Below are 9966 nucleotides of genomic sequence, written 5' to 3' on the forward strand. Positions count from 1 at the left end.
GCCTTATACAACTCCTCGTCTCGAATTTTGCTGATGAATACAGTCAAAACTGCTCTGTTAGTTGCTTGCTCGCCTAGAGGGATTCTCTTAAAGAGACTCCTCACATGGGTCATGTAGTCGCAGATGTCCTCCTTCTCTTTCTGCTTGACGTTCATCAAGCGTACTAGCAGGTTGTCGGAGTATCCAAACTCGGCAAATCTCTTGACGAAGAGATCTTTGAGGTCATTGAAGTTGGCTCGCTCTGCAGCATCTAGGCTCGTATACCACATTCTACCCTTGTCGCCTAGGCAAAGCCCAAATGCTTGCGAGCATTGAGTTTGGTCGTTGAGGCCATTGGCTTCGCAGACTTTCTCAAACTGCTCAACAAAGTTGTATGGATCGTCATGCCGTTGGTACTTATCGAGTTGCTTGGCAACAATCGGTATTTTGACCTGGTTTTTTGAGCCTTGGTTCACCCCTAATCCTGCAAGCAGTGATTTTGCTAGTGTAGTGGCACTCTGCTCAGATATTGTATTATCGAGCAGCTGTTTCATGAGGAGCTCGCTCAACCTCAAGTCTCCCTCTAGTGCTCTCTCATGGTCCATTCGGTTTCGGCTAGCCAAGTTCAGCACTCGCTGCACCTCATGCAGCTCCATGCTTTGCCTTTGGCTCCTAGCCTGTTAATCCCTATTGTACTCGGCTATGCCTTGCGAGCTAGCCTTCTCTCCTCATCTAGATCTACAATAATTACATCTGTTGTCCTGCCGCGGTGCTCGTACCGAGCGTGCACGTCGTAAGTGCTCACCAGCTTGCTGAATAGCATCTGGGAATATGTTCAAATCGAGGTCCTCGCTAGACTCCTAGTCGGAGCTCTCGTCCGTCATGGTCGAGTTCTTGCGCTCCACTACGCTGTCGATCAGGTTGAATAGACTTGATAGATCCTCGTCATTGGTGCTCCTTGCTTGGTCCTCTTGTGCACTTCAATGGTTTGTCTACGTCTTGGGTCATCTCTTATTGGTGGGTTCCTTGAGTGGTTTTATCTGAGTGAGTTTCTTTGGTTATTGAATGAAAACCTCAATTTATGGTCACTCGGTGAGTGTGTCATTTCTCATGCACTTGTGCCCAATCAGGCTTTTAGCTTTCTTAAGTGTACTTCAAGTGCGGAAATTCAATGTGAGCGTCGCAAGCAATTCCTCAATGTCTTACACACTCTCGCTTGTTTAGGGCTTGATAAGCTTCGTTGCTCAAGTCCTGGCCATTCTAGTTGGTTCTAGGGTCTATGCTGCTTCTTGTTGTTCACTAGGGGGTCGATCACAGGTCCTCCAATTGGATTTTTGTTCTCAATGCGTCAAGTTGTTGGGGAGTGCTCTAGCACTGTCCCCCTGTCCCTTGGTCTTGACTCCTACGTTGGGAACTGCCTACAAGGCGTTCGCCATGTTGTCCTTGAGTGGGTTGCGCTTCCAGTCGATCGTGGGGTGAATTTTTTATGTTTTCCCCTTTTTAAAAAAAATAAACCTAAGGGTATGTACGATTCTGAGAATCGGACGTCCGATTTACTAGTGGTCCAATTTACCAATGGTCAGATTCTAGGAATCGGACCAAGTGGGTCCGAGTTTGAGCCTTCCGAGTCTCAGAATCGAACGGGGGTTAAGTGTCCGACTTTCAAAAATCGGACAAGTGGTCCGATCGTTATAGACATGTGGTCCGATTGTTGACATGTCCTAATTCGTGAGTCCGATTTTCTCGATTGGATGATCAGGCTAAGCATCCGATCGGACGGGGTTGGTCCGAGTGTCTAAGTGGTTCGAGTCCGAGTGGTCAGAGTCCCTAAATCGGACTGGTTGGTCCAATCGGACAGTTGTCTGAACGGCCGATTCTCAAAATTGAACGTCCAATTCTGAGAATGGGACACTGAATTGGGTGTTCGATTCCGTCAACTCGAATGCATTTTTGAGCATAAATTCGTCCAAAATCTTAAGATATCGATTATTATAGGCTGCAAGATTCAAGAGGAATGATGCTGGAGTGATGGGGAAGAGATTTATATACCTGGGGATTGCCGATAGGAACATCACTCCTTGCACTGATCGATTGAATGGGTCGCCAAGCTCACACACACACACACACACACACACACACACAGAGTCTCTCAGCTGGTTGCAAATGAGGATTCCCTTGCCCTTCAAGAACTTATAACCCTACTGGACCTTACCCGTATATTACCGCTCACTCTCCTTGTGATTCCTACACATTCAAATGAGCATTTCCTCCATTTTGCACCTGTTTTTCCCGATTTTCTCCATGTTTTACAGCAGCAAACCCTATGCCTCTCAGGTGCAATTTTCTACTGCTAACCTACCCTAAATGCAACAAAAATCGGAAGCAAAACATTGAACTAGTTTCTCCATATTTTCCAATCATCAAATAACCAAAATATCCCAAAATACTTACCTATTTTGAAGATCAAAAACACCCAAACTTCCTACCTTTCTCAAGCTCCGTTTCAGGGATGAATACCCTACTTTGATGCTCGATATGAGGCGCGCAAGTGCTCAAGCTTGAATCCATTGGTCTTGGCAATGGAACCAAAATGTGGGAGCTTTCGCTCAACCGGCAAGACCCACGAACAGCCTATTGCTTCAAGCATTCCAAGCGAGCTCTAATGGCTATCTCTCACCTAGCCGACGCGTCGTCGATCCTATGAGTGTAGTGAGCTTACCTTGATGCTTGATCGAGTATCCTCCTCTCTCTTGCACTTCGGTAGCTCCACGATTCTTGATGCTAGCTCAAACATCCTCAAGCCTCCTCCATCTCCAAGCTCCATCCTCCATAGCCGCGCACGCAAGAGAAGAGAAGAGAAGAGAAGAGAAGAAAAGAAGAGGAGATGGTGAAGAGCTTCATCCTCTTGATCCCTCACTCCCACACACACTCACTCCCTCACACTCTCACACTCCCTCTCTCAAGAGCACACACAAGCAAGAAGGAGAGAAGAAGAGAGGAAGAAGATGACTCTTTTTGCCACACACCAAAGAATGAGCTTCTCATTCACTATTCAACTTTATATACAAAGCCCTAAATCCTTTTTGGGCAGTCATTCACTTTTCCCTTTTTTATATGGCCGGCCATAGCCTAGGCCCTTTTTCCCATTTCCCACCATTTTAATTTATCATATTCCCAACTAATGTGTACACTTTGCACAGGAGCGAGCCTGGCACTCTTTTACAAGGATTCGGGGGTGCTTCCATATTTAATGGTGCGCCTTTTACTCTTTTGTTGTCTCGGAGTGACACTGAAACTTTCTAAGGGTCCTGCTTGAACATTTAAATTTGCAAGGTCTAGTTACCGGTCAAGGCGTCTTTTTCTTCTTTTATCCTGTGCATTTATTGCTATTTCCTTTTTTTCCATTTTCCACTCCTCTATGCTGCGGGAAACACGGCAACAGATACACTCCATGCAAAAATGCCATATGTGCGACCATGCTGCACTGTATATTTTGTACTGTACATTGAAACACTTAATTAGTTATTGCATACAAAATCTAGATACAACAAACCCTAAATACGTCGTCACCTTTGGACTATATCCCCTCGACAATTTTCACTCCTCAATTGAGACCTTCGCCTCTTTGTGACACTATAGTCAAAGCTCTGTGCAACCATTTTTTTGACATAAACCAATGCATCTCCTCCATGCCCTCAGAATATTGAATTGGTTGATGACACGTACTACGTCAAAATTTAGATTGCGCTTCTTCCCAATCTTTCCTGGCTTGCTTATACCTAGCAAGCCACATCTCTATGGAGGAATGGTGCAACATACAAAAACGATTCCCTTTCTCCTCAATTGCAGCATCCATTCTTTTGTCTGCCCCATTTTCAACCACCACATCTCCGATCAATCTATCATCATCCTTCAGTGACCGTAGAATACTGTTATCTGAATCCACCGTTGGTATCCACTGTGAAATATGCACTAACGCCTCAGACACTAACCAACCTTCAATCATGCTATCTTTTGACCGAGCTCGTTATGGCACAAAGCCTTTTAAGGTTTTCATGAAGTGCTCTAAGAAGAACATCCATTGCATATGGATAGGTCCAATAATCTTCACTTCATCTACAAGATGCACAAGAAGGTGGATTTGTATCGTAAGCATGCTGGTGGGTAGGTATTTCTCAAAGAGATAGACCGTCTCCACTACTCCCCACCTTGCAGATTCAATAGAGGATGTTTTGATCTCCTTCTGTGAGATCCATTGCACTAAAGTTGAGAACTTGTAAATCACTCCATGTATTTCTAGAGTAAGGCATCTTGCAATTGTGATTGGTAGTATAAACTGCCACAAATGAAGAAGCATTACAAACGATCACTAGACTCCAAATAGCAAAATATGCAGGTCACTTACAATCCATTTGTAGTATAAACCTAGCATATCTTATGCCAATCATGGGATTTTAGCCGTAATAATTGGTCGTGTTTAGAAAACGCAGAGCTGAGAGAACGCATCATACCCATCAGAGTGTGGATAAACTTGATAATTTTCTTCACAATGCGCTCTTCTTTTGTGGACAAAACCCAAGGAGTGTGAGGTAGCTGCAAGTGACCATCAGCACACTCGATTGCGGCCAAATTGCCTCCATCTACCTCCTTCAAATCCATTCATGCCCCTATAGTATATGATATTCAATTAGTTTGTGAATACAATGTATGATTGATATACACTTTTCTTACCATTTGCTTAAAATTTGAGATTGCCTAATCAATGATCTCTGATTGAAACTAGTCAAAGTGTCGTACGTATTCTATGGACAATCAACATTTTCGTCTAATTGTCAACTTACATTGACAGCAAGGACATGGGACATGTTGATTAAGATACGCCTCACGATCTTGAACATCACAGTCTTTATCATTTTCCATGTAGTCTATGCTACAACAAACAATTTGTTTTTGTTATCATTCATTTTTTCTTTCTTAAATTGTTTGAGAAGGGATTTAGTCTCTTATAACTCAACAAAATTAACATATGTAAAGTCTCCACCCATAGGCATACAATATGTAAAGTCTAATATGTGATGCATGGGGGCGAGGAACTAGCTACCCTATGTTGGAGTGTTTCCCGTCCTGTGGTATTGCATCGGACCTCGCTACCTTTTTTCCTTTTTGTGCGATTCGATATGTAGAGCGTAGGAGGAGGTAGCGCAAATCATATCAATAAAACCATCCATTCACCTCCATGTTTAATCTCTCTTTTGCTTTACCAGGCCTCGAGACACAAGCCTTCCATGCCTTCTTGAAGCATCAAACACACCTAAGGTACACCCTTAACAATATATATATATACTACTACCACTATTTCTCGCTCTCTCTCTCTCTCTCTCTCTCTCTATCTACTACTACCACTACTACTACTAGTACTCACCTTCCTAAAGCATCGAACACACCAAAGGTGCACCTTTAACAAAACCTCTCTCTCTCCTCTCTTTCACTACTACTACTACTACTACTACTACTACTACTACTACTACTACTACTACTACTACTACTACTACTACTACTACTACTACTACTACTACTACTACTACTACTACTACTACTACTACTACTACTACTACTACTACTACTACTACTACTACTACTACTACTACTACTACTACTACTACTACTACTACTACTACTACTACTACTACTACTACTACTACTACTACTACTACTACTACTACTACTACTACTACTAACAAGAAAAGAAGAAATTAAAGAACAAGATCTTAGCCTCTCTTCACGATGACGACTACTACTACTGCTGCTGCTGCTGCTACTACTACTACTACTACTACTAACACTAACAAGAAAAGAAGAAATTAAAGAACAAGATCTTACCCTCTCTTCACGATGACGGATTCTCTTTGCCCTTCATGCACTTCCTCCTCTTCTTCGTGAATGGCGATGGCAGCGGTGAGAAGCTCTCATTCTTCCTCTTTCTCTCTTTCTCTCCCTCTCCCTCCCAAATGCATGATGTAGTTCACTCTCTCTTTTGCACAAAATGTCTCACTCGGGTTTCGGCCCACTTTTTTTCATCTGAGTACCGTTGTTATTTGCGTTACAAATAGTGATGCTGCAAATTTGTGTCGGAAATGGCCATCACTATTCCCCTATATCCTTGTAGTGAAAGATTCCTACAAAATGCTTCGTTCAAATTCTAGTTTCATAAGCTAAAACAAGGCACAACAACACATTTATTCAAGAACTAGGACTAGAAATAGTAAATGCTTGTTGTTTGTGAGAACCATTAAACATGCTTTTGACAAATAATCTTGCTTGTTGTACGATCATAAATGACCCAATGGCTATATATGACTTGTCCTTAACTCAAGTCATGCAAGAGAACTTGACTTGAATAGGCCAAGCCATACTGAAAAGCACTGTCCAAAAAAATAGAGAAACTCCTAGTAGGAGGAGATACAAAATGTTAGTATGGTGTGAATTAGAGTAAGGTTTAGAGAGACTATCACAAAATTCCACATGGAGACATTAAAGGGATAACTTGAGAATAGTTAGTCAATTGAGTTTTGTGGGGATCAAGTTAGAGTACTATATGTGATATGCATGTATTGCTACTATACATGATAGTATGTGCAATATGGCTAGTGAAAAATCATTTGGCATGCTAGAAGCACTACTCTATGCACATGTATAGCCAATCATGTGGAGTGCTAGAGCAATCACTACTCATCAGTAGATGAGTGCCATATGGAGTGCCAAACTGAGCACTATTGAATACACCAGTCTAATCTAGTCAATGTATAGCAAATATCTATACAAGTGCTTAGAATGTATAATCCCACACTTGCCTAATTTCCAAGTATACAAACAAGTGGAAGAAGGTTTCAAACAAATACAACGAGGATGTGTTTAGGAATTATGCATGTTGCCAAACCTTATCACATAAGAGTAAACCACAATTAGACTATGGTACAAAACTAAAAGATAATCAATTGGTAACTATGCCAATTCGATAGAATCATTGTGTCAATGATGCATAGTGATATCAATATGGTGGTAATGAAACCACACTAGAGGAAAAACCTTTGCTTCATGCCTGATCCAAACTAGCTATATACTAATACAGTTAAAGATGCAAATCCAGTCATATGCATCAAAACACAAGACACATATAGAACTACATTAAAAATACTAAAAGTACTATTTGTACTTAGAGTACAATACCATGTGCATTGTAATATTCACATGGTTATGTATGCATCCAGAAAAGTTCAACATTATCATACTAACACAACCCTACACACAATGATAGCTAAAATTCATAAAACATTCTATCAGATATGTTTTGTAAAAGGGAAACCTCGTAAGCCTAAATCATAGTCAGGCATATAAAGCTCCACATAGGTAATTGCACCAAGAGGATAACTTGATGAAGTTTGTGGGTATGATTGAGAGAAGGACACTATAGGAGTCGAGTATATCATTTAGTATGTGTCATACCCAGTATTTCCATGTGGTTTCAAAATGAGTAGCCTAAATCACCACCAAGAATCTTAGCTTCGCATCCACTAGAGCATGCAATAAGGGATCACCCATCATGCATATATCCTTCACTAGCACCTCAACCAAGGTATACCAAATCTTGGTTTCCTATATTCCAATAAGGTAGGAAAATAGGAATGTCCTATATGCTTACTAATTTCTTTACTAGAATATTCTTTATAGAGTCAAGAAATTCTTGGTGAGGATTTTATTGACTAAGTAAACTTATGGAGATGTATCCATTTTTTCTATGAGAACTACTGTAACTTCGCGTTGTGAGTAAGATAATTTTGATCACTCAAACAATGATGTCACCTTGTCCTTTATGGGTTTGTGTGTGTGCGTATGTGTGTGTGTGTGTGTGTGTAGACCCTTCCAAGAAAAATATCATGTTTGTTGTGTGTGTGACTAGTGTAGTATATGAATAAGAAAGGGAAATCAACAATTTCTATGCTTCCCACAATTCTAATGTGTATGTGTGTGTGTGTGTGTGTGTGTGTGTGTGTGTGTGTGTGTGTGTGTGTGTGTGTGTGTGTGTGTGTGTGTGTGTGTGTGTGTGTGTGTGTGCACGCGTGCAGGCTTGTGCGAGCGTGCATTTGAGAAAGTATTAAATTTGGTACAAAATGTGTGCCATAACAATTAGCATCAGTTGAATATTTTAACTATTTGTGAGTGTGTGTATTGATAGGTGCACAAGGGGTCTTATGCAAGATGTGAATCGACAAGGGATAAGGATGGTAAAAGGGAGGTAAAAAATTTATTGGATACTATATGTCATCTAAAGGGACAAGGAAGGTAAACTTGACATAAGAAATTTATTGGATACTTTATGTGTGCCGTATCATCCAAATCTCAAAGTAGAAAGAGCCTTAGAGTGCCATCTATTGTGTCTATCTATAATTGAGGCATAGTAAAAAGGGTTTAGAGAAAGGGTGAGTGTGTATATAAGAAGACTAGAAATATAAAAAGAGATGAGAAAGTGGTGGATGTTTATGTGAGTGCATATCTAAGGATGTCTCATGCATGTAATCTGTAGTTGTGTATAGAAGAAGCAATGATAAGTTGTGTGTGTGTGCACATATGCACACCCCTTTGTGGAAGCATGTAATATGTATAATTGTATATTGAAAGAGCATGGATAATTAATGAGAGAGAGAGTATGTGTGTGTGTGTTGAAATAAAAGGCCAAGTATAAATATATATATGTGTCAATGGTGTGTGTAGATATCTAGAGAACAAGAAAGGTATAATAATAAGTATGTGTGTGTGTGTAAAATGTCTCCTCTCTCTCTCTCTCTCTCTCTCTCTCTCTCTCTCTCTCCTTATGTCTATCTCTCTCTCTCTTGTCAAGAATTGTGTGGTTGGGTGACTTGCTTAAGTTGCTAAACCAAACACCCACACACTATACACACAAGAGGGTAGATGGAGGCCAAAATATTTTCTTGTTGGTTTCTTATTCTTCTTTTGCACCCAATATAGTGTACACAAAGTGTAGACAAGATAAAACATAAAGGAAAGTGGCCTAACAAGTCAAACAATGCATAACCAACTATACTAGTCGACTAGTGCTATGACTATGTTAACTGTAGGTAGGTGCAACAAACTAGATATACTAAGTGATAAGTCAGTGGCAATGTGAGGATCATAATGACCACTAACATGCCAAGTGTAGATATGTACATCTAATTGGTCCATCATAAATACCCACAAGTGTTGAGCTTTCCATCTTAATACTCCCCCTTAAGCTCAATTGTATCTCTACAATTCCAAGTAATCTTCAAAAATTTTGAAGCTTCTCTATACCTAATGCCTTTGTGAAAATATCACCTATCTAATCCTATATGTTGACATATACCAAGTCAATCTCACTTGTAAGTACCTTCTCCATCAAAAGTGATAATGCACCTCAATGTGTCTTATCCTAGAATGAAACATTGGATTTCTAGCTAGTTATATGTTGCTCATGTTGTCAAAGTGAATGATAAGTGGTTGAAGTGAATGTGGAATGGATGGTCGTGGTATCTTTGGAGCTATCAAGAAGCGGGAGAGAGATAATGAGATGCAGTGATGATTAGGAGGTTTGTTTCAAATACACAATTTAGTAGCACAAGATGCGATGAAATTGAAGAAGGTAGTGACATCACAATCACTTGATGATGAGTTCATTTTTTATTTTACACAAAAAACTTTACTTTTGAAGTTTTTGTAACCTTAATCTTTCTCCTCCCTATAAGCCTATATTCACATGTAGCTCTCATGTGGACATCACATCATCTCCCCCTTAGAGAAATTGAGATGTCCTCCTCTCGAGATAACTTAGGGGTTATTAGTTCCTAGCAAAAGTTTTATCATAGAACTGGTGGGTTAGGAGTTATTAAGTCTTTTTCTATGCTACTCTAACTACATGTATCATTGGATGCTTAAGATTATAGGGACAAGGTA

Source organism: Lygodium microphyllum, chromosome 17 (genome assembly GCF_053477565.2).
Source record: "Lygodium microphyllum isolate KBCC chromosome 17, Lygodium_microphyllum_v1.1.10, whole genome shotgun sequence".
In the NCBI taxonomy this organism is placed as follows: domain Eukaryota; kingdom Viridiplantae; phylum Streptophyta; class Polypodiopsida; order Schizaeales; family Lygodiaceae; genus Lygodium; species Lygodium microphyllum.